The sequence below is a fragment of the Acomys minous genome (genome assembly GCF_964271855.1).
Source record: "Acomys minous genome assembly, chromosome: 17".
Classification (NCBI taxonomy): domain Eukaryota; kingdom Metazoa; phylum Chordata; class Mammalia; order Rodentia; family Muridae; genus Acomys; species Acomys minous.
In genome coordinates, this window is record NC_140500.1 from 58,572,989 (window position 1) to 58,596,852 (window position 23,864).

General features: G+C 47.4%; 3 long non-coding RNA genes across 3 annotated transcripts in view; 1 reads left to right on the forward strand and 2 right to left on the reverse strand.

Annotated features, from left to right (window-relative positions):
- Positions 1 to 312: 312 nt before the first annotated feature.
- LOC311587931 lies at positions 313 to 12,220 on the forward strand. Its single transcript, XR_014776019.1, has 3 exons — positions 313 to 422; positions 4,084 to 4,133; positions 12,039 to 12,220. It is a non-coding gene; the product is annotated as an uncharacterized lncRNA (long non-coding RNA).
- LOC311587929 lies at positions 3,971 to 5,375 on the reverse strand. The gene is made up of 3 exons (XR_014776017.1): positions 4,941 to 5,375; positions 4,780 to 4,861; positions 3,971 to 4,123 (listed from the first exon to the last, which is right to left on the reverse strand). It is a non-coding gene; the product is annotated as an uncharacterized lncRNA (long non-coding RNA).
- LOC311587924 overlaps positions 5,643 to 23,864 on the reverse strand; it is a 30,925-nt gene continuing 12,703 nt past the window's right edge. The window contains exons 2-3 of the long non-coding RNA XR_014776013.1: positions 6,444 to 6,469; positions 5,643 to 6,356 (exon numbers count right to left, since the gene is read on the reverse strand). This is a non-coding gene — a long non-coding RNA (uncharacterized lncRNA). The remainder of the gene's footprint in view (positions 6,357 to 6,443; positions 6,470 to 23,864) is intronic.

The window sequence follows — 23,864 nt, forward strand, 5'->3', positions numbered from 1 at the left end:
CACAGAACTGAGTGTGTCCTTCATCTTCAAAACCTCCTGAGCATCGGCCCATTTCAGTGGTCAAGAAGGCAATTATGGTATGTTTGAGCTGTGCTGTTACAACTGAGTTATAACTGTTGTAGCTGAGACTAAAGAACTGGTCACAACAGCATCCGCAGTGTGCCAAGCGCTTTGGTCATCCTCTTCACAAAGATGGTACCATTGAAAGAGCAGAGTCCAGGGAGACTTCATGGTTCTCATGATTCCCATGATTACCCAGCCCCTACAAATCCAATAACTCCCAAATATGTCTCCTCCATACCTACAGGAACGAGGCACAGGCACAGAGCACAGGGTTGACGGTAGATGTCCGTGACATCAGGATTCACTACTTTTGCTGATGACACCCACCCTCCATTTTTCCCAGACCTGCTCTCTGAAAGGTAGAGTACCTATTCTCCCTTCCCTGGTCAAGAACGATGGGCCCCCACTTAGCTAACAACTCTCGCCTGTGGTCACAGTCCAAGCATTGGGCTCACAGTTCCAACCAGGCTAACTGATTTTCCTTCTAGAGCTGTGAACTGAAACTGGGGCAGAGATGCCTCTCCAGTTCACAAGGGTGACTAACTCATAAGCTGGGGGCTTCCTGGGGCCAGTCTGCCTTAGAGAGGAAGGTCACTCAAAAAAGTCTTGTCTGCTGTGGTGAAGAACCTGTAAGCAAGTTCCAAGCCACGCAGACTTCCATGGTGACGGCTGTGTCAGAAAACTAAAGCAAAACTAGAAGCCATAATGTGTGTGTGTGTGTGTGTGTGTGTGTGTGTGTGTGTGTGTGTGCGTGTGTGTGTAAGAGGGGGGGTGGACAGAGGGATGGAGGGAGGCAGACAGACAGAGAATGTTTAATGCATAACTTCAGGTTCTATATCTAGCCATTCCTGAGGTTGACCCCATCTACTTTTTTCTTATGCCACTGAATATCAATCGGTATATCTGCTTCCTTTTAAAATTTTTAATTTTGAGTCAATAATGACCTGTTATTTTGATGTTGGTGGCTGTAGTGTATTTGTCTGTTTCTCTTCTTTTGGTTTTATTGCAGTGACATTATTTGTTTCCTACATTTTCTTGGGTGTAGTTGTTTTTCTTCTAGTATCTTTTGCAATGGTGGGTTTGTGCATAGATATTGCTTAAATTTGATTTTATCATGGACTATTTTTTCTTTGTCTATGGTGATTGGAAATTTTGCTGGGTACAGTAGTCTGAGTTGACATCTCTAGTCTCTTAGGGTCTGCAAGGTGTCTGCCCATGCCCTTCTGGAATTTAAAGTTGAGAAGTCAGGGCTGATTCTAATAGCTTTGCCTTTAACCCTTACATGGAATTTCCCCTGCATCTTTTACTACTTTTTTCTTTGCTCTGTACATTTAGTGTTTGATTATGCGGTACGAGGATTTTGTTTTCTGGTCTAATCTATTTAGTGTTCTGTGTTTATATGGATCTCTTTGGTTGGGAAATTTTTCTTCTATGATTTTGTTGAAAATATTTTCTGGGCCTTAGAGCTGGGAATCTTCTATTGCTATTTTTCTTATGTTTGATCTTTTCATAGTTTCTTGATTTCCTGGATGTTTTGTGGCAGGGATATTTTAGATTTAACATTTTCTTTGACAAATGTACCAACTTCTTTGACTGTACTGTCTACACCCTTTCCTCTAGTTCTTGTATTCTGTTGGCCATGCTTACCTCTGTAGTTTCTATTATCTCCCCTAAGTTTTCCATCTCCAGAATGTCCTGTTTATGTTCTTATTATTGTTTCCACTTCCATTTTCAGGTATTGAACCATTTTATTCATTTACTTCACTTCTTTGTATTTTCCTATATTTGAACAATTCGCTCATTTTCTCTTTATTAAGGGTTTCTATCTGTTTGGTTGTATATTCCTGTGTTACAGGGATTTATCCATTTTCTCTTTCAATGCCTCTATCATCTACACAAGCATATATTTAAGTCAATTTTTGTTCATTGCAGTTGTTAGGGTATCCTAGGCTGCTTGCAGTGGGATAGCTGAATTCTGGAGGTGCCATATTGTCCTTTCTTTCGTGGTCTGTGTTCTTATGCTAGGAATGTCTGGTTGTTCCTGGGACAGCCCTCCTGGGGATGATGAGTGAGGCTGTGGACAGGCTGCTGGATATTATGGAATAGCCTGCATTCTCCTCAGGTGGCTGTATTCCTAATAGATGCACAGTCAGGGGGTTGGAGTGCCAATGTCTAGTCTGTGTGCTTTTGAGGACCAGCAGGTCTCTTCAGGGACCCAGCAGCCATCTTCTCACTGGTGAATCAACCAGCACCAGCAGCCCTGCCTCTCTCTCCCTTGCTCCATGGTCTCTGAGCTGAAGCTGTTCTTATGGGACGAGATCTGTATGCTTCTGAGGTCTGGCTGGTCTCTTCAGGGAAGGCCGACAGAGCCATCCATCTGAGTCTGCAACCATTTCCTTAGATAGGGTGGCCCGAGGTTGGGACCCAGCATCTGTGAACCCGGGAGCTTTCCCCTGGGCTACAGGAATAGCCAAATGGCCAGAGACTAGCACTGCTAGTTCTTAATCACTTTGCAGTCACTTTTGGCCTGCTTCTCAGGAGCCAAGTGCACTGGGTACGGCCATCTTGGATCTCCCCGGTGGTGAGTTTGTAATCCCAGGCCACCTGTCCTCTGGTAGTGCAGTTGTCTCAAGATTAACCTTTTCTCTCAAAATGGGCTGCTTTCTTTAACCCTGTCACCATGCATGGCCTCCCCCCTCCTCTTGGCCACCCTCCTTGCTCCCCCATCCGACCCAGGAGATTGAAACCACAAGTGTGTGGTGCTATGTGGATCTGAGATCTGCCTTCTACCCAGGTTTAAATATTTCATTCTGCTGGAAGCTCCTGCTTTCTTGCTCAGTCCTCGAGTCTGAGCTTTGTATTTCTTTCTTTTTGGATGCTTTTGGCTTTATCCAAGTGATTCCATTTCTAACCCCAACCTCTCCAGTTGCATAACAAAATTCTACAAGCCTTTCAGAAAGGAGAGAATAGAGTCTCCTTTTGGCTTAACCTTTTCATTCATATTTGGTTCTCAGATGCCCTTCCTATCCACTTAAATTTTTACAACCTGCTCAACCATTACCCCAAAATTTTTGAAACAGAATATAGGAAAAAGAAGAGGAGAAAATAGAAAATCCTCTCTGGGAGCAAAGTAAGAAGGAACCCAGTATCAGGAGCCACAATAAATGGTTTTGCTGATGTCTTGAAGCAGAATAGTCATTGCTTCTTCCCTTGTGGCAATAGAAACCAAGCTTTCCATTTTGCCTAGCTGCACTATGTAACAGGGCATCTGAGCTACTTTACTGGATTCTTGTATCCACTATCTTTCTCCACCACAATTCCTTCCAACCTCACAAACACTAGATAGTCAAGAAAGGTTAGAGATGGAGGTGGGGCATAGATCTCTGTAGACTCCTTCCTGCTGATTAGGGGCACCGAGTTCCTTGGGGAAAGTCCAATCTCCATCATTACAAAATCTCCAATCAGCAATGTAGCTGTCTAGCAATCCATCCAGCAGGAACAGCAGGGACCAGCAGCTGCAGGGGAAGCAGCAGCCACCAGTAGCCCTCTTAGGGCTCCCCCGTTTTCCCCTCTCACCTACCCAGAACTCTAAAGGCAATGTATCTACAGATGCCAACAATTATGCCCCTCCTACAGAATGAGATTGTAGCTAGTGGTTGTGGAGAATCTGAGGCAGCCCCATTTCTCATAGAAGGGGTTAAAACAAAAACATATTCTTATAACTGGATATTTACAGAACCCAAAATTCTCACTAAAATAGCACACCTATGATCCCAGTCACTGAGGAAACTGAGGCAGACTGCCTCAGCTTTCAGGCCGGCACAGGCTACACAGTAGCAGACCAGCCAACGCAGAGATGCACATAAAAGACCCTGTATGAAAATTGCAAAAAGCCAATTTACCAATGTTATTTTATTTCCAACATAAAAGACATCTTGCAAAGATTTGGGCATTGGGGGCACGGGGTTACTGGTTACTGTCAGGAGAACTCATCCGTATGTCCTGTTCTCTTTTGTCCAGGATCATCTGCCTTGGCTTCTGACAGGTGACGGGTCCCATGCTGCAGAGAGGTAAGACATCCAGGTGACTCAGTGCTAACAATCTGGGATCACCTTGACAGACCACAAACTAAATCTAGTGAGCATTAATAAGGTTGCCGAAAGCTTGGCCTAGTGGGCTCGGTCAACAACCCAGCATCCTTAGCAGAGCACCCTAGTGTCCTTGGCCACAACCGCATGTCATATTCTCCTACATCTTGACCACCATGATGCAGAAAGGAGGTCAGGCCTTCCAAAGGGCTCCCTGGAGCTTGAACTGACTTATGCATACTTATCACTATTTTTGCCTAGTGTGTATACAGACACATGTACTTATGTGTTTACTTGTATGCTTATGCATGTGTGATTTGGTATACATGCACATGTGTGTTCAAATTTAAGCATGTGTGGTACATGTGTTCAGTCTCAAATGTCACTTCCCAGGCTCTCTACACCTTCTGTTTCGGGCAGAGACAGTCTCAAGACCATGGAGGTTGAGACACACCTATCTGACTAGGTGGTGGGGACATGTGCCTTCAATCAGGAGGCAGAAGATTGACATCTTGGTGAGTTCTAGGACAGCCTGGTCTATACCGTGAATTCTAGGATAGTCAAGGCTAACTAGAGAAACTCTGTCTGAAAAAAACCAACAAAAACGTAAAAAAGGAGATGCACCTACCTCCATCTCCATGTGCTGGGTGACAGGCTTCATTCAGGCAGCGTGCCAGCTCTTCTCCTTACAATCTGGAGAATTAACTCACCTATCACACGGGATGGCGGCACGGGATGTTCAGACTGGCCGAGTCATCCTCCCAGCCCGCCTGTGTTTCTAAATCTTACCCAGGGTGTGGAGTTCACACTATGACTTGCAGCCCAGCCATCTCTCGTTATGGAGAGCAGGGGCAGGGACAGCAGAGAGTATCAATGCATCTTCTTCCAGGGACATGCCGCTGGCAGCCTAAGTATGAAAGGAACCATCTTCCTTCATATTGGTCTGGATGAGAAACAGGAAGGAAGGAAAGACAACAAATCCTATTAGATGGGGAAACAGAACAAGCTCCTCCCCAGCCCCTCTTGTTGTCATGAATTGAAGCAGGGACTCCAGCAAAGCAGGTGCACTGACACAGTGCTGCTCTAGAAAGGCCCCAGGGGGAGGTACCACCTCAGGGTTTGTGAGAGGGTGCTGGGCCAGCAGCTTTCCTGCCTTCCTTATTGGGCTAGGTGGGGGTCTCCATGCTCTGCAAACCTTCCTCCCCACTGCCTCCCACAAGATCATCAGGGAGTACTGTCTGCACAGCTCCCCACTGCCTCCCACAAGGCCATCATGGAGCATTGTCTGCACAGCTCCCCACTGCCTCCCACAGGGCCAGCAGGGAGCAGTGTCTGCACAGCTCCCCACTGCCTCCCACAGGGCCAGCAGGGAACACTGTTTGCACAGCTCCCACTGCCTCCCACAGGGCCAGCAGGGAACACTGTCTGTACAGCTCCCCACTGCCTCCCACAGGACAAGCAGGGGGTACCTACTGAGCATCTCACCTCTGAGCAGTAGGGAACAACTCAATGCTCAGGCCAATTCCAGACGTGAGCCCAGGAAAGCATTATTGCAAATCTGGACACCCAGTTTTCTTCTCTCCGTCCTGTAAGACTTTGGTCCACAAAGAACATCTGGTTGTCATAGCCACTATGTCACTCATTTCTAAGATTTGGGTGGTGCTGGTGCTTGTTTTTCAATAGAGTGCTATGCATCCTAGACTGACCTTAAACTCTGTGCTGGAAGATGACCTCGACTGCCTGATCCTCTTGTCTCTGCCCCTAATTCCAGGATTTGGGGCATGCATCACCTCAGTTTGTGTTATGGTGGTCCAGAAAGAACCAGGGCCTCCGGCATGCTAGGCACACCACACCGAGCTATAGCACTAGGCCGGTTGCTCACTTGTTGTTTTAGAGTAGGGGTCTCACACTCCCATCAAAGCTAGACTACAGCTCCCTATATAGCCCAGGCTGACCTTGAACTTATGGCTAGTCTCCTGTCTAAGCCTCCAGAGTCCTGGGATTCCAGGCATACAGCTTCACCCTAGCTCTAGCATCTAGTCCTAAGAAATATCCACCACCTCCCTAGAACTGGCTAAATGTGAGGGGATGTGATCGCCCAAGGGCTGAGGGGACTAGACCTTCAAACAGCAGAGGGGATGCTCAGTCTTCCTGGGTTTGTCAGGGCTTCTTAGTGGCTTCTGCCTTCTTTTCTCTCCGATGCTGCTACATAGAGGAATCCAATGAGATTAACTTAAGGGCTGCTAGTCAGAACACACAAAGGACATAGTCCTGAAAACGGGGCACACCGACCTGAGATTTCTTGATAGGACATGGCACTGGGAAAGCCTCTTTCCCTTCTTCCCATCAAGCTCACAGCTCACAATCTTCGGAAGAGGGAAGTCTGGCTAGACCTCATATTTGTAGTGCTTCGTAATACTCCAAGTAGGAAAAAACAGGTAATCTAGAAAGGAAGAAAGAGGCCGGGCAGTGGTGGCACATGCCTTTAATCCTGCTACTTGGGAGGCAGAGACCGGCAGATAGCTCTGAGTTCGAGGCCAGCCTGGTCTACAAAGAGAGTTCAGGACAGTCAAGGCTACACAGAGAACCCCTGTCTTGAAGAAACGACAACAACAACAACAACAACAGCAAAAACCAAATGAAGAAGAAGAAGAAGGAAGGAAGGAAGAAAATAAAAAAGAATGAAAACACAAGGCCAGTGGAGCAGAGCTGTAATTCCATAGAAGGAATATAGAAGCAGGAGGATCAAGAATTCGCGGTCTTCCTCAGCTCCATAGGAAGCCCCAGGCTAGCCTGAGCTACAGGAGTAGTCAGACTACTAGCTGGGACAGCTCTTGTCCAGTGTGCAGGAAGGCCTGGCTTTGTTCCCCAGGACCAAGAAACAAGGCTTGGTGGGTAAATCCTGTAACCCCTACATTTGATAGCTGAAGACATAAGAGTTAAAAATTCAAGGTCATCCACAACTACATAGATGATTAAAAAAAACAATCAAAAAGGCTAGGAACACAGTTATATCTCTGAGGATCAGTAGGCTGAAGGCAGGAGGATCAGCAGCCCTTGGCAGCCTGGATTGTACACAGAATACTGGAGTAAATTCAACTGAAGGGGAAGAAAAGGCTATCTCACTGGAAGGTAATGACAGGTCACCTTGGGAACCAAGTTATGTGGTTTGACAAAAAAAGAAAAAAGGGAAATGAATATAAAGTATAGACATTAGTGAGAAGGAAAGGGTAAGGCCAGGTTAGAAAACTTTAAAAGGAATATGTGTATTTGTGCATGGTCCAGGCATGACCACAGAGGTGAGGTGTGTGTGTGTGTGTGTGTGTGTGTGTGTGTGTGTGTGTGTGTGTGTGTGTGTATCCTCACACTGAGCACACACCTAGGCCAGGAATATTCATCAAATGCTTTCTCACCATATTTTTTGAGACAGTGTATCTTAGTCACCTCAGGCTGCAAGCTTCCACATCTACCTCTCTTCACTAGCAGGCCTAAGAAGACAAGGATGCTGGCATGTCAGCTTTTCACAAGGTCCTTTCCTTGCACTCTTCCACTTTACCTACATCTCCCTCACCCCGGGGTCCAGATCGGATGCTTCCAAATATTTATAATTTGCATATTTTTCTACATTCCACTCAGCCTGGACTTATTCTTGCCTACACTGGCCTTGAGCTTTTCATGCTTGACAGGACAGAGTGGTTGAAATCTGGAATGTTTGCCATTGGAAATTAGAGAGAGGCAGATGAGGATCCTGCTCAAGAGCATCTTTGGCTACAAGGTGGAGTGCCTGAGCTATGAGACCCTGACTGAAAGCCAAATGCTGACAGTGTTCCAGTGCTCCTAAGGGGAAACTGAGGGAGCAGGGTCCTCAGGAAGGAAAAGCCAGCCTGGTCTACATTGATGTCATTTCAGCCCAAGTTATTGATTGAGACTGTGTGAAACTTAAAACCAGTAAAGAAAACAATTCCCAGTAATACTGTTCTTCCTAAGGAAGGAGAAAGAACCAATGTCAGAAAGGAAAAGGGAAATGTGCACGTGACACCTTAGCAGCACTGTCAAGGAATAGAAGCCCACTTGGATCTCTTGTAGGTGGAATGTGTTCTTGTCGCTGGCATCTGTGAGTCTGTTATTCAGAGTGAGTTATTCAATGCATTATGTTTTAATTTTGTGTGTCTATTTCTACCACTTGTGATTTGTATTTTCTGTTTGCATTGTGGGTTCGTCACTTAAGGTCATCTTCAGTGTTAGGGTATTCCCTTTGGGTCCTGTTTAAGAAAGTGGAGCTTGCTGGCCAATGGTGGTGCAAGCCTTTAATGCTAGCACTCAGGAGGCAGAGGCAGGCTGGTCTCTGAGTTTAATGCCAGTCTGATCTACAGAGGGAGTTCCAGGACAGCCAGCCCTACACAGAGAAACACTGCCTCAAAAACCCAAAAACAAAAAAAGAAAAAGAAAGAAAATGATAAAGAAGGAAGGAAAGAAGGAAGGAAAGAAGGGCTAAAGAGATGGCTCAGAGGCTAGGAGGACCGAGTGCTCTTCCTGAGGTGCTGAGTTCAATTCTCAGCAACCACATAGTGGTTACCACCATCTATAATGTGATGATGCCCTCCTCTGGCCTGCATGTGTACATGCAGGTAGGCCAGTGTAGACATAATAAATACATCTAAAAAAAAGAAAAGAAAAGAAAAGAAAATGCAAAAAAGAAAGAAATGCTAGAGCAGCTGAGATATGCCAGGAAGTTGCTTATGTACACGAAGAGACAGAAACAGAGACAGACTGACCAGGACGCTCCATATTCTGTGCACGGAGGGCAGGGAGCAGTCCAGTTGTTTTAGGGGATCGAGATGCCTGGCCAGCTCTCCTTCCAGGCTGAAGGAGTCTCCTAGATGTTCCCCTGGATTTTGGGTGAGAAGCTCATCCTGGTCCAGTGGCTGAGGCCAGCAAAGAATCCTGTGGAATGGACTTCCCATAGGTGTGCATGGTGGGTTGGGAAGCATGAGACCCTGAGGTGCAATCCCCACCCCAGAGTGTAGTAAGATACCCCTCTCTTCTCTGATTAGGCTAGTGAAATATCCATCCTGTGAGCTTTGCATCACTCAGAGGACAGAGCAGATTAGAAACATGGTTGGGTTTTCACAGTAGGAACACTATCTGGACATGTTGAATCTAGAAAACCCCATAGGACAACTATGCCAGGACCCTTGTTGCCCTGGGACACTTTGACAGATGCACCATCCATGTCAGTTACACAGACTTCTTTGTCACTCCCACAGTGACCAATTCCAGCACTGGCTAGGGAGAACGGCACAGAAGATAAAATCTGGCCAATGTGACAGTGGGATGGACAGGGAAGGCTTTCCAGAGCTCTCTCAAAGGCTGTGCAGTGTTGCTTACCTGTGCAATCCTATGCAACCTGCCAAGTCTCAAGAAATTCAAGCAACTTTGTGCATTTGTCCAGCTGATTGCAGGCTCCAGGTGGAGCCCTGAAGCTGGTGTGAGGCAGGGCTCACAGCAGGGTCCTGCTCCGTCACAAGGGTCTCTAGTTCAACCCTGGTGACAACCTCTCCCACAGCTTCATGCTGTGGCACGTGTTGGTGAGTGTGGGATGGAGTTTCCAGTGTGACTGGTGGTCCTGAAGGAGCAAGCACAGAGAGGCAGGATGTGAGGAACTAGAGGACAGACTTGATGGCAAGAGAGGGCACAAGTGCCCTTGATGTCACTCCACAGCTGTGAATTTCCCAAGCTTCCTTCTGAGTCGCGTCCGAGGACTCAATGAAACCTGTAATGGCTTAGGGGTGTGTGGGAGTCTCTGGCTAAAGGACAGCGTGAGGCTGCCCTCTAAAGGAGTCCCATAGGGGCCCTGGTAGGCCTCATCCTCAACCTGGAAACCCATCTTGGGCAGGTGGGACAGGCTGACTAGGAACTACCTGTGTGGGGAGAGAAGTCTCACCTGGTGGAAAAGATCATGTTTCCTGCCAAGAAACAGGGAGCAAAGGACAAGTCACTACCCTAGGGAAATCCCTGACTTTTACAAAGAGTCAGGGACAAGGCAAGGGGTAATGTTGCACATACAGCTTTAGGGTACCTCTGCACCCCATCCTCCTCTCTGGGCAAGACCCAGTGGCAAGCCAACTCCTGCTGCTGGGGATTTTACCTGCACAGATCTGCGCTGGGGTGGACAGCTCTCCCTGTGCATCCGGGATCCCTGAGCACACTGGCTCCTGCACATCTGGCCTGGCTTCCCCGCAGGGCGTTCCGAATCTCAGCCAGGCCGATCCCTAACCCATGGCTCACAAGCCATGGAGCTGGGGCTTGTCCTCTTCAGGACTTCAAAGCAGAAAGACATGGGTAGGAGACTCTTAGTGACTTAGAAACACACAGGACTTACTGCACTGGCCCTGCAGCACCCCACCGCCTCTCCAAGGAACCTTTGCTTCCTGTGGCCATGTCCCCGCCTCCTCCTCTCCCTGCTTTGGTCAGCATCTGTGCTGTCCACTTTCTGCTCAACAAGCCTGAGGTCACACTTGATGGGTTTCTATGGGATTGGTCTTTCTGAATAACCAATGATTAAGTGGACAAGTGGGCACAGTCTTCATGTGTCCCAGAGGCCAGGTAGGAAAAGGTATGGAGAACATGAAATGAATGAAGGCACCCACCTGGTTCTGTGGGTGACTCCACGATCTTTTTCCTCTGGAGTCCTATTCTTAGAAGAGGCATGCCTTCTCTCAGTAGGGGGCAAACAGCAGCACAGCCGCCTGAGGCCATTCACGATTGTCTTCTTCACCCTTTTCCAGCGGCGACGCCGGGGCCTGGAGGAAGCTGCCTCGCTATCCTGAGGCTGGCCATGAGTGATGACCTCTTCCTCCGTTATGGTCTCTTCATGGGTGATGATCTCATCTTGGATGGTGTTCCTTCCCTGGAGGATGTCCTTTTCCAGGCAGACTATCCTTTCCTCAATGAAGGCCTCTACCTGCTTGAATGCCTCTTTCGTGGTCATAACACCTTTGGGAGTGATGGCCTGTTCCTCCATGGGGGCCTCTTCACAGGTGGTATATAATTCCTGTTCCTTCTTGGGGGCCTCTTCACAGGTGGTATATAATTCCTGCTCCTCCTTGGGGGCCTCCTCACAGGTGGTATATGATTCCTGCTCCTGCTTGGGGGCCTCTTCACAGGTGGTATATAATTCCTGTTCCTGTTTCGGGGCCTCCTCACAGGGGGTGTACGATTCCTGCTCCTGCTTCGGGGCCTCTTCACAGGTAAAGTATGATTCCCACTTGATATTATCTTCCTGTGTGAGGGTTTTTGACTCCATGCAGGTCATGTTCAGCCATTTGACCCCAGAGGAGGCAGGTGAGACTTTTGTACTGGCATCTTCTATCATGTCGCAGAGTTTCTCGCGGATACTGCAGGAGGGCATACAGTTCTCTGTGTGAGCTATAGACTCATTCTGGTCTGGTCTACCAGAGTTGGTTTTTAGACATAGCGAGGCCTGGGAACTTGCGTTCAGGCTTCCACATAAGCCAATCATGGAGTGTGACAAATTCTCCTTTATTTGGGAATTAGTCACAGAGCAGCCCAGGTGGGATACATGGCGATGGTGGGTCCTCTTTGGCTGGGAGCACAGGGTGGCAGGTATGGTATGGCTTCTGCCACCCTGCCTGGAATAATTCTCCTCCTTTTTCTCCTGGGCCTTAGATGGGCCAGGCTCAGGCTCAGTAGCTCTCCTTAGGAAACCTGGGACAGTGTGAAGATCTCCCCCTTGATAGACAGTGCCTGGCTGCCTGGGTTTCATGGGGTTGGCCTGATGGTGGCAACAGTGTTCCCCAGGTGACTGGGGTTGCAGTATCGGGCAAGTTGCAATCACCTCAATGTGTTGTTCTTGGTCTCCTCTAGACTGGATGCCTTCTTCAGGCTCATACAACGTATCTCTCAAAGGCCCGCCAGTCCTCGGGCTTGTGGTGCCCAGGAGACTGTGAGCCTCTCTGCCCCTGAGCATGAAGCACCCCATGATTTGGTCGATGGTGGGCCTCCTGGCGGGATCGACCACGAGCAGGTGGACAATGACATTGTAAATATATCTTGAAACATGCCGAGGAACGGTGAACATGGCAGAGCTGACCTGCACCCTCAAGATTTCGAAAGAGCTATCTTCAAAGGGAAAGCACCCAGCCACCATGAGGAAGAGCAGAACCCCTAAGCTCCATATGTCGGTGGGGAATGGGTCATATTCCTCCACTCCAAAGAGTTCCGGAGCGCAGTAGACTGGAGTGCCGCAGAACCCCAGAAGCTTCTGTCCAGGACTGATGTGACGGGCCAGGCCGAAATCGCTCAGCTTGGCATTCCCCCTGCTGTCGATGAGAACGTTCTTGGCTGTTATGTCTCTATGGCAAATGTAATTGTCTTGGCAGTGCTGAACCGCCTGCAGTATCTGCGAAAAGAGTCTCCACGCCTCGCTCTCCTCTAAAGACCCCCGGAGGAGGATGTGCTCCATCAGCTCTCCCAGTACGGCAACCTCCATCACAAGGTAGGTGGTCTTTTGCGTCTGGACGACATGCAACAGCTTTACAATATTTGGATGCGAAATCAATTTCATAGTGCTGATTTCATTTGCAATGAGAGGTGCTGTCTTCCTGGTATTTCTAAGAATTTTTACGGCCACACAGGTCCTTGTGTCATGGTGTATGGCCAGTTTGACCTTGGCAAAATGCCCTTGTCCCAGGGTTGTAATCATTTTATAATCTCTCATAAAGGTCTTTTCCGTGGAGTTGCAGGCCTCCATTCCCTGCTTTATCAGGCCCTCCTTGATACGGCTAGAACCAAACTTGCAATGAGAAAGTTGAAACAGTCAAAATGGGGCCCAGGGAGATGTTTATAACTATGATTTCTAGATCCAAAAGGCAAAAATGAAAATAAAACGGGGGTCGGGGAAGAGGGAAAAGTGTCGCAAACATTTCAGATGACCTAAGAGGCACTCAGAATGCCTAGGACGACAGGGACAGAGCATGTTCAAAGCAGCAGACAGCAAAGCCCGCCATAGATCGGGTTGATAGGGATCAACTGCACACTGCAAGGACAAAACAAAGGACCCTAGAAACTGAGAGCTGCTTATTGGAAAGGACCCTGAGCTCAACACACCCTGGGAAATAAGGCACTGGTAAAGTCAGATTCAAGAGGAATTGATAAGAAACAGACACCCAGAAACCCAGCGAGTCAGGCCTAGGCAGTTTGCTCTGCAGCCCAGAAGCTGTGCTCCTCCCTCAGAGGCCTTGGATTTGGTTCTCAGGACCAATGTCAGGTGCTTCTAACTGCCCTAATTCCAACTCTAAGGCATCCTAGATCTCTGGTCTCCTAGGAGACTCATACACGGGTGCCCACACACACAAACACACACACACACACACACACACACACACACACACACACACACACAAGTGCAATCACAGGTACTACATGTCACTTAATATAGTGATACAATTCTTTATAACTTGATTTATATAAACATGAAGGTTAGAAGTGGGCCTGGAAGTGTAACTACAGGTAGTTATGATCTGGCATGGGAGTGCTGGGTGTAGGACTAGGTTCTCTCCAAGAAGATTACATGCTCCTAAGTGCTGGACCATCTCTCCAGACCACATCACTCCTAAATAAATACGATTTTTAAAACCCAGGGTGTCCCTTTCATGAATTCGATAATGCAGATGAAATGGAGAAATTACTAGATATAATTTCACCTAGAGAAGACATTAAAGTGCAAGGAGAAGGTAAGAAGATTGAACTGTTTATGAAAACGAATCTTCATTAGATAGCACAGGACCAGGCAAATTTCGTTGGACCATTCCAGGCCCTTGAAGAACAATGTCAGACCTCCTAAAATTCCACAAAGGAGAAAGGAACTTAACAGTTCCCAAATCTTCATGCCATAAAGAGGGGGGAAAAAAACCAAAAGCCTAGCCAAAAAAATAAAATAAAATAAAATAAAATAAAATAAAATAAAATAAAATGCTACTTCACAATGAACATGGATGAGAAAATCCTTAGTTGTGCATAATATTTCTCCTAAATCAACAACATCAAAGTATGCCATCCTTTATGGAGCAGATATGCTCACAGCATCCTGTGAAGGAGTGCTCTGCATGCCCAGACAGACAAACAACAGAGAATAGGAACAGAATCAGGGGCAAGCATCCCACAGTCCTGGGCAGCCATAGGGAAGGACAAAAGTGTGGGATCTATGGACCTAACACAGCAGATTGCTTTACAGAGAAAGTAACTGTTCCTCGTTTTTTTCCTCATATGTGGAATTTGGGGGAAGGAAGCGGTCCTGAAGATAGAAGGGGCTACTGTGAATGTGGAGGAGGAAGTGGGAGAAGAAAGCACCACAGCACGGTTAGTCACGTGATTAGTGTGAGCAAAGGGCATTGCAGGTGTTCCTGTGTTTGTCATAACTCAATTGCTTATATGGTACAGTTATTCCATGCCTGGAAAAGGCTTAGAATATGAAGGGAAATAGACCACAATAAAGTAAATAATGATAAAGAGTGAGGTAAGAATTCAAAACCATGGCACAAGCCAGTGAGGGCATATTCCTTCATCTCACCCCTCGGGAGGCAGAGGCAGGTGGATCTCTGTGAGGTCGAGGCCAGCCTGCTCTACAGAGTGAGTCCAGATGGCCAGGATACAGAGAAACCTTGTCCCGAAAAACTAAAGGGGGAAAAAAAGAAGAAAAAACAGATGGGAGATGATTTAGCACTTGAGACCACTGCCAGCTCTTCCAGAGAACCCAGGTTCGATGCCCAACAAGCACATGGTGGCTCACAAACACCTGTCCTTCCAGGTGCTGGAAATCTGACTCCCTCTTCTGAGCTCCAGGGAAGATACCAGGCAAGTGGTGCACAGACATCCATGAAGACAAAATACTCATTCACATAAACTAAAAACAGTCAAATGTTCTTTACCTTAGAAAAGAGAAGAGAGATACTCACTACGAGGAATTCCTGTCAGCTTCTGAAAGTGCAAGGAACAGCCCTCAGCAGCGCAGAAGTCCAGTCTCTCGCCAACTCCTCACCACCTTCTGCTGTGGAAGACAGGAGGCAGCCTCAGCCAGAGCCTTCAGTGGGCAGTGCCTATCATTCCTCACAATGGCTCTTTGTGAGGTGAGTGCAAGAAATGGACCGAGGAGGGCTGGGCACATCCCCCAACCCCCAGATTTCCTAACTTTCTGGACCCAAGACAGGAAGGCTGGTCTTGGGCAGTGGGGCAGTAGGGCCCTGAGGAAGCTGGTTTCACTCAAATGGCTGCCCCCAGTGTTGCCCAAGGACCCAATTCTTCCTGCCAGGCCCACTGACCAAGGCCCACATTTCCCCCAAATGGTGCCACCTTGGGGTAACAACTTTCCAACACTTGGTCCTTTGTGAGAGTTTTGACAGCCAGACTTTAAGAAGCACCCTTTTCACTTTAACAATCCATTGAGGAATCACAGGATTGGCAACAGGCTCCAGATCATTGGCCCTCTTCAGTTATGAGCTCTGATATCTCCTCTTAGTAAATGGACAGTGTTTTGCCTTTCACTTGGACCCCGGCCTTCACGACCACGTTGTCTACGATCATCATGTCTACGCTCAAAGTATTCCGTTTCACTTTCTCTAAACTCAGATTGATGTGTGTGCTGATGGGTGGTAGCTCCTGGCTATACTCGGAGTTGTGACAAAATACTGTTTCTCATGCTACCCCAGGGCCTGGGACTAACCTCTGTGGGGCTGAGAGAAAGATGATGTTATTATTCATCACATGATCCCCATTAGGCCTGAGACTTCTACCAAAGCCCAGGATACCAGAAGACAGTGAGCAGGGATGTTCAAAATAACCATGAAAACACCCATCAGCCAGAGAACTCTGTAGACAACAGATGTGGAGATGGAGCCATATCCTGGCCCTTCTGCTCTCAGACAAATTGCCTTAGTTCTGTCACTTCAATACAACAGAAATTGATGGCCCATGTATCTGGATGTTGGGGAGGCAAGATCCAGAACCCAGCTGATCGAGTGTGTAACATGCCTGCTTTAGAGCTCTATCCAGTGCTTTGTATGTTCCTGCATGGTCAAGGAGAAGCAGGACCTCAATTCTTAATATTGTAGCATTGGGATTGAAGTTCCAGGATAGCCTTGGTAGGACACACACACACACACACACACACACACACACACACACACACACACACACACACACACCCCAACTTTTGTGCCTAGACACTTTTTTTGAGCTGTTTGGCCAGCAGAACTCAAGAGTGAAGGCTTGATCCTTTACTTCCAATTCATCGCCCCAATTTCCTGGCCCTGAGAACACACTAGCTTCATGTTATAATCGCCCTCCATAAGATAGAAGTTATCCCATGAAAGGACAGCTACAGGAAGGAGGGCGACAGAGGAGGTTGGCGGCAGAGGCTATGGTAAGTCTCACCGGGGAAGTCCTGTCCTTTCTCAGAGAACAGGCTCTTTCTAGATCCACATTTATTATGACATTGAAGTCTTTTCAGTTGCCTTCTTCCATTACTACGCTGAAGAGAATGGGATCTGACTCTTGTCTCCAGCCCTTGCATGGCGTCCTGGCTTCTGAACTACCAGGAAGATCCTAAGGCAAACAGCTCGGAGGCTGCTTTCTGCTAAAACAGGGACACATTGGCTCCCTTCCTTATGAGACCATCCAGTGTGTCTGTCAGTCCTCTGAACAGGAGTCCACATGACTTGGACTCTACTTGGAAAGTAAAAAGATGAACAGAAAAGGGAATCCTTGAGGGACTTGGAAGGGCAGGCAGCAGGCAATGAGATCAGGGGAATGTGTTCAACCTTCTTCTTTATATGTGTGGAAATGTCCCTGTGAGATTGCGCATGTTGTTAGTTAATACACTCTAATACATGTTTTTAAATTGTGATAGTGAAAGAAAATCAAAGTGGATTGAGATAAAGATTACAAGAATAAAAATGGGAGATTGTAAACAAAAACAAAAGTAACCACAATCAAACCTGAAACCAAGAAATGAGGAAATAAAAGCAAAAGCCAGATAACCAACAGCCTCCCAAGGAAACTCACTCTGCTGAGGTTCAAGGCTCTAGAAGTCCTAGTGGAGCTCAGAAGTATAGCGATTGCCAACTCTCCAACCGTCCATACAATCTACCCACAGCTACCACAGTTAAAGGACAAAACCTGGCCCCAGTGAGTTCTATTTATAGCCAGGTATCCATCATTCCTCACAATGGCTCCTTGTGATGTCATGGCAAGAAAAGAACCAACCATGTCTCCGCACCAACCACACTGATCTCCTCAGTTTCTGCCTTAAAGGTAGCCCGCAAGTAGGGACCTGAGCCAGTTAGTTGTACCCATTTTTCCTTGCTGCCTAGGACCCACTTCCTCCTGTAAGGCCCCACTCCCTAAGGTCCACACCCTCCCCACACTGTGCCAATGCTGGGGCCCAATGTTCAAACACATGATTGGGTGACATGTACCATCTAAAGCAACAGGCTCCAAGGTGTTGTCTGTTAGTGGGATGTGGACACTGACAGGCACCCATTAGGGGTGGAGAGCGTGCTTCCCTTTCCACCTGCTCCCTAACGCTAATGACTTTCTCCTTCCACAGCTCATCATATAGACACTCAAGGACACCCATTCCCTTCTCAGGTTAAGGAGAAGTGTATGGTGGCCTTGGGCTGACCTTAGGATGCTGAGATGGCTACTCTGTTATGAGCGAGTACATTAGGAGGTGACTGAGGGGGTGGTTCCCAGCAGTCTACGGGGGTGACCCTAGCTGAGATTCCTAGCAATGGGGCATATGGAGCCTGAAATAGCCACCTCCTACACCAGAGGGGACTTCCAGTGGAGGGAAAGGGACACCAACCCACCCACAAAGCCTTCAACCCCAAATTTGTCCTGCCTACTAGAATTGCCGGGAGGAAGATGGAGTATAGATTGATGGATTGGCCAACCAATGCCTGGCCCAGCCTGAGACCCACCCCATGGGAGGAGCCAACTCCTCTCACTACTGACACTCTGCTATGCTTGCAGACAGCAGCCTAGCTTAACTGTCTTCTGAGGGCCTTCAACCAGCAGAAGAGGGAAACAGATGCAGATACCCAGAGCCAAACAACAGGCCATGCTCGGGGAGTCTTGTGGAAGAATGCAGGAAAGGATAGAGGGAGCTGGAGGGGTCAAGGACACCACAAGAAGACCTACCGAGTCAACTCACCTAGGCTAATGGGGGCTCACAGTGACTGAACCAGCAACCCAAAGCATGCGAGGGCTGGACCTAGACCTCCTACATATATGTAGTAGAGGTGCATGCTTGTTCTTCCTGGGTGTCCCCTAACAAGTGAAGTGAGGGCTGTCTCTGACTCTGTAGCCTGCCTTTGGATCCCTTCCCCCTAAATGGGCTTCCATGTCTGGTGTCAGTGGGGGAGGATACACTTAGTTCTGCTGTGACATGATGCACCAGGGTGGCTTGGTACCCATGGGGGACCCCCTTTCTCTGAGAAGAATGGGAAAGGGAGTGGGGTAGGTGGTGTGAGGGAGGGAATGGGCAGAGAGATGGGAGGGGCCTGTGATCAGGCTGTAAAATGAGTAAATAAAAAATGGATAATTCTTAAATCAGCATTAACTGAAGCCCAGGAGGTTGGGCGCACCTGAGAGGGATTTTCCTTGGTTGAACTATTTGAAGTGGAGACTCACCCTAAATCTGGATCATTTGAGTCAGAAGATCCACCCTAATGAGCCACGCCTTCAGCTGGCAGCCTACATAGAGACACACAAGAAGAAATCTTGTGCTTTTCTGTCTGCTTGCCCTCCCTCTCACTGGCCAGTTCCTGGATTCTCAGCCCTCTCCTAGCTGGTGTTAGCACCCACTCCTGGATTCCAGTGTGGACTGAAAACTGGTGGCTCTCTAGGGCCTCCCTGGGATTCCAGCACCAGAGTGGTGCTGCTGAGTCACCCAGTGTCTTAGTCATTGTCCTGTTGCTGTGAAGAGACTCTATGTGCACAGCAGTGCAGGGAAGAGCAGAATTGAACTGAGGGCTGCTCACAGCTTCAGAGGGTGAGTGCATGATCATCATGGCAGGGAGCATGGCAGCAGGTATGCATGGCACTGGAGCAGGAGCTGAGAGCTTACATCTAGATCTGCAGGGGGAAGGAGAGGCAGGGAGGGAGGAAGAGGCAGAGAGAGCGAGGCAGGAGAGAGAGAGAGAGAGAGAGAGAGAGAGAGAGAGAGAGAGAGAGAGAGAGAGAGAGAGAGAGAAGAGAGAGAGAGAGAGAGAGAGAGAGAACACACCTGGCCTGTACTTTTTGAAACCTCAATGCCCACCCCAGTGACAACATTCTGAACAAGGTCACTGTTACTAATCCTTCCTAAAGCCTAACTGGGAACCAAATACTCAAACTCAAAATATATGAGCCCCCAATGGCCCCCTGCAGTCTCATGCATATAGTCCTTCTCAGTATCCCTGAAGAATTGAGTTAATATACTGAAAATGAGCAAGAAAAAGAATTGAGCGATGATGGCAAAGGCCTTTAATCCCAACCTGTGGGAGGCAGAGGCAGGTAGATCTCTGAGTTCAAGGCCAGCCTGGTCTGCAGAACAATCCAGGACAGCCAGGTCGACATGGAGGATACCCTGTCTCGAAAGCACAAAGACAAAAACAAAACAAAAAGGCAGCCTGAATTGTCTACACAGCAAATCATCCTTCTCATGGCTGCAGGTGAAGGGGCCACACCCAGGTATTTTGTTTTATTCCTGACCTCTAAAAATGCCTCAGTGTTGATACACACACACAGACACACACACACACACACACACACACACACACACATATATGTTGTTTACTTGTGTTTCAGAAGGTTGCCATGTCCAGATGATGACATCAGCAGATTCTGTTTGGCATGAGAGTCACCTACTCCAGCTTGTATCGTTCTAAGTTGTGTTTTCCTGTATAGATGAGAGAGCAATTCTATTTGTTCCTTCAATCTCTTTGTAAAACTGTGTCTTATAGCTCTTCAAAAATTACCCTTCCATCCCATTTTACACCCATCAGATATCTAGGAGAAGAAACTCAAGAGGCAGCACCTGCTGACAAAGATTAAGAGAAAGGGAAAGGCTCCTCCATTGCTGGTGGAAGTGCAAACTTGTACAACCACCTTGGAAATCTTTCTGGCGCTTTCTCAGAAAATTGGCAATAGCTTTATCTCAAGACCCAGCTATAGCACTCTTGGGAATATTCCTAAAAGATGCTCCCCCATACAACAAGGACATTTGTTCAACTGTTCATAGCAGCTTCAGAAACTGGAACAACCGACATGGCCCTCATCCAAAGAATTAATATAGACAATATAGTACTTTTTAACAATGGGATACTACTTAGCTATTAAAATCAAAGACGTCGCTGGGCATGGTGGTATATGCCTTTTATCCCAACACTTGTGAGGCCGAGGCAGGTGGATCGCTGTGAGTTAGAGGCCAGCCAGGTCTACAAAGTGAGTCCAGGACAGCGAAGGCTAACATAGCCTGTCTCGAAAAACCAAACGAAACAAACACACAAAGAAACAAACACCAAGGAAATCAAGCAATTTGCAGGCAAATGGATGGAACTAGAAAATATCATTCTGAGGTTGGTAATTCAGACACAGAAACACACACAGGGTGTGTACTCACTTTAGCCATATATATAGTACAGGAAAACCATACTACCATTCACAGACCCAAAGAAGCTAAGAAGACCCAAGGAGGCTGCTTGAATCTCACTGAGAAAGGGAATAGGATAGACAGTGGAAGTGGATGAAGAGGGGAAACAGCATGGCAGCTAAATGTATATCCCTGTAGAAGGAATCAGAGGACGAGCCATTCGATGGAACCCCAGAAACTGACTCAGGCCATGGACCTCCTAAAACAAACCTATCCCTGTAAACTAGCCTTGGCAACCCTGCTTCTGCTTGTGCGTGAGTGAGAGGGACTAGCCCTGGCAGCGTATTATTGTAATTCATTTTTATGTTTAAAAAAAGATGTGTTTATCATTATGTGTATAGTGTTCTGCCTGCAAGTACAGCTGAGGGCCAGAAGAGGGCACCAGCTCTTATTATAGAGGTTCCTGTGAATTGAGTTCAGGACCTCTGGAGGAGCAGTCAGTGCTCTCAGCCTCCAAGCTATCTCTCCAGCCCCCATGTTATTTTTATCTTATGTGTGTGAGTTGTCATGTCAAAGGGAAACTGTATTCCCCTGCCTTCCAGAAAGGACAAATGGCTCCCTGCAGTGCCTATTAGCACAGCAAAGTGCATGTTGGCCTTTAGGGTCCTTCAGTATCACAAGTACCTGCTACACATTTCAAAGTCCATGCATCCCCTAGCTTTTCTCACCTCCTCCCCAACATAAAGTCCTTCCAGCTGATGGGCTTCCTTCCACTCCACTAGTGATTCTCATAATCCTGCTATTTTGGCTACTCTGTATCTCTCTCTCTCTCTCTCTCTCTCTCTCTTTCTCTCTCTCTCTCTCTGTGTGTGTATGTGTGTGTGTGTGTGTGTGTGTGTGTGTGTGTGTGTGTGTGTGTGTGTGTATGGGTGTGTGTTCTGTTCCTATTTCTATCCCAGAGAGGTCAGTCTGTTGGCCACATTCAGTCTACTACTTCCTCTCTCTGTTCTGATCTCTCTCAGATGCCTCTGGATGTTCTCTCTCTCTGGGTCAGTAAACACTTTTCCCTTAACTGTATCATGTACTGGTCTGCATGTATGTATGCTGTACACCATGTGCATGCCTGGCGCCTGTGAAGGGCAGAGGAGAGTGCTAGACTCTGTGAGGCTAGAGTACAGATGGTTGGGAGCCATCATGTGGATTCTGGGACTTGCACCTGGGTTCTGTGCAAAAGCAGCAAGTGCACTTGACTGCAGAGCCATCTCTCCAGTTCCATTGCACTGGATGTTTCAATACAAGGTTTGGGGCCTCCCAGCACCCTGTGACTTGCTAGTTTCAAATAGTAAAGATTCTTTTCAGGCCAGTTGTGTTGGCACACACCTTTATTTTGTTTTATTTGTTTTTACTTTTTGCAATATTACCATTTGGTTTTTTCTTTCCTTTTTGAAGTAATTTGCTCAGATTACATCCCAATTGTTATCCCTCACTTGTATCTTCCCATTTCCCCCTCTCCCTTTTTCTTCTTATTCAGGTCCCCTAGACATGTGACAGAAGGAAACCTCCTCCCCCACCATGTGGTGTCAGCCTATCAGGTCTCATCAGGATAGCCTAATTCCACTTCCTCTGCTTGCCACCAGGCCTCCCCACCAAGGGGAAGTAGTCAACTAGGGGCACCAGAGTTCATGTCAGAGGCAGTTCCTGCTCTCCCCACAACCATGGAGAATGAGCTGTTCATTGGGTAGATAGGAATAGAGGGTCTAGGTTCACTGTGTGCATTGTCCTTGGTTGGCACAGGAGTTTGTGCAGCCCCCATGGGTCTATATCTACAGCCTTGATGGTCTTCTTGTGGGGTTCCTGGACCCTCTGGGTCCTTCTGTCTCCCCATTCTTCCAAAGCTATCTCAATTGGAGTCTAATAATCCCAGCACTCAGGAGGCAGAGGTAGGCTGATCGCTGTGAGTTCGAGGCCATCCTTGTCGACAAAGAGAGTTCCAGGACAGCCAAGGCTACTACACAGAGTAACCCTGTCATGAAAACCAAAACAAACAAACAAACAAACAAAAAACCAACAACAACTTTTCAAATTTAATAGAAAAGAAGCATTAAGACAGATATCAGAAGAAATGTCCAGTAGTCACCCTTGCCGTGAAAGAAGTTGACACATGACAGACACCCAACCTTTCAAGGAAGGAATCTCTGGGCTTGAGAGGTGGCTTAGAGGTTAAGAGCAGTAACAGCTCTTCAGGTGGTCCTCAGTTCAACTCCTGGCAACCACATGGTGGTTCACAACATCTATAAGGAGATCTGATGCCCTCTTCTGGCGGGTAGATGTACATTCACATAGACGAGCATATAATAAATAAATAAATAAATAAATAAATAGATTTCTTTTAAAAGAGAGGAATCTCTGAGCTCAGCAGTTTAGTGATGATTAAATATATGAGATCAAGTTATAAGTAGAGTTGCTGTGTTCTTGATTGACAGGCAGCTGATCTTATTGTATTGCCCTGCATCAGGGTTATCACGCAAGAGTTTAGCTGCTTAGTGAAGTGACAACACAAGTCATAAGTAGATGACTCTGGTTGCCTTGATCCAGGGATGGTGGAAGGTGGGGAGGAGTGTGGCTAACACCTCTGTAGCTGCAGACCCAGCACTTACCGAGGAATTTCCATGTGTTCAGCATCTGGCTGCTCCCATAGTAAACCGTCCTTTTGGGTTTTATGGAGGCTTTATCACATTGGTGTCATTCACTAAATCATTGTTTGCTAAAGATCCACTTGTCTTTAGCCTTTTGCCTCCTCCCCTGGGATTCGCTGAAAGTCCTGACTCTGATTTACCTTGAGCAGCACCATCCTGGAGGTACATGGGGCTGCCAGCACACCAGAAGACACATCTCTACAGATTCTAAGAAATGGAGCAGTAATGAGAGCAGAGAAATATTTGGTAATTTCAGAAAGCAGTATGAATCTGCAGAAGGAAACAGGGGCAGCCTTGAGAAGGTCAAATACTGGAAACAATGAGAAGATGCACTGACTTCTCAACTTTCTCACAGTCTAGCAAAAT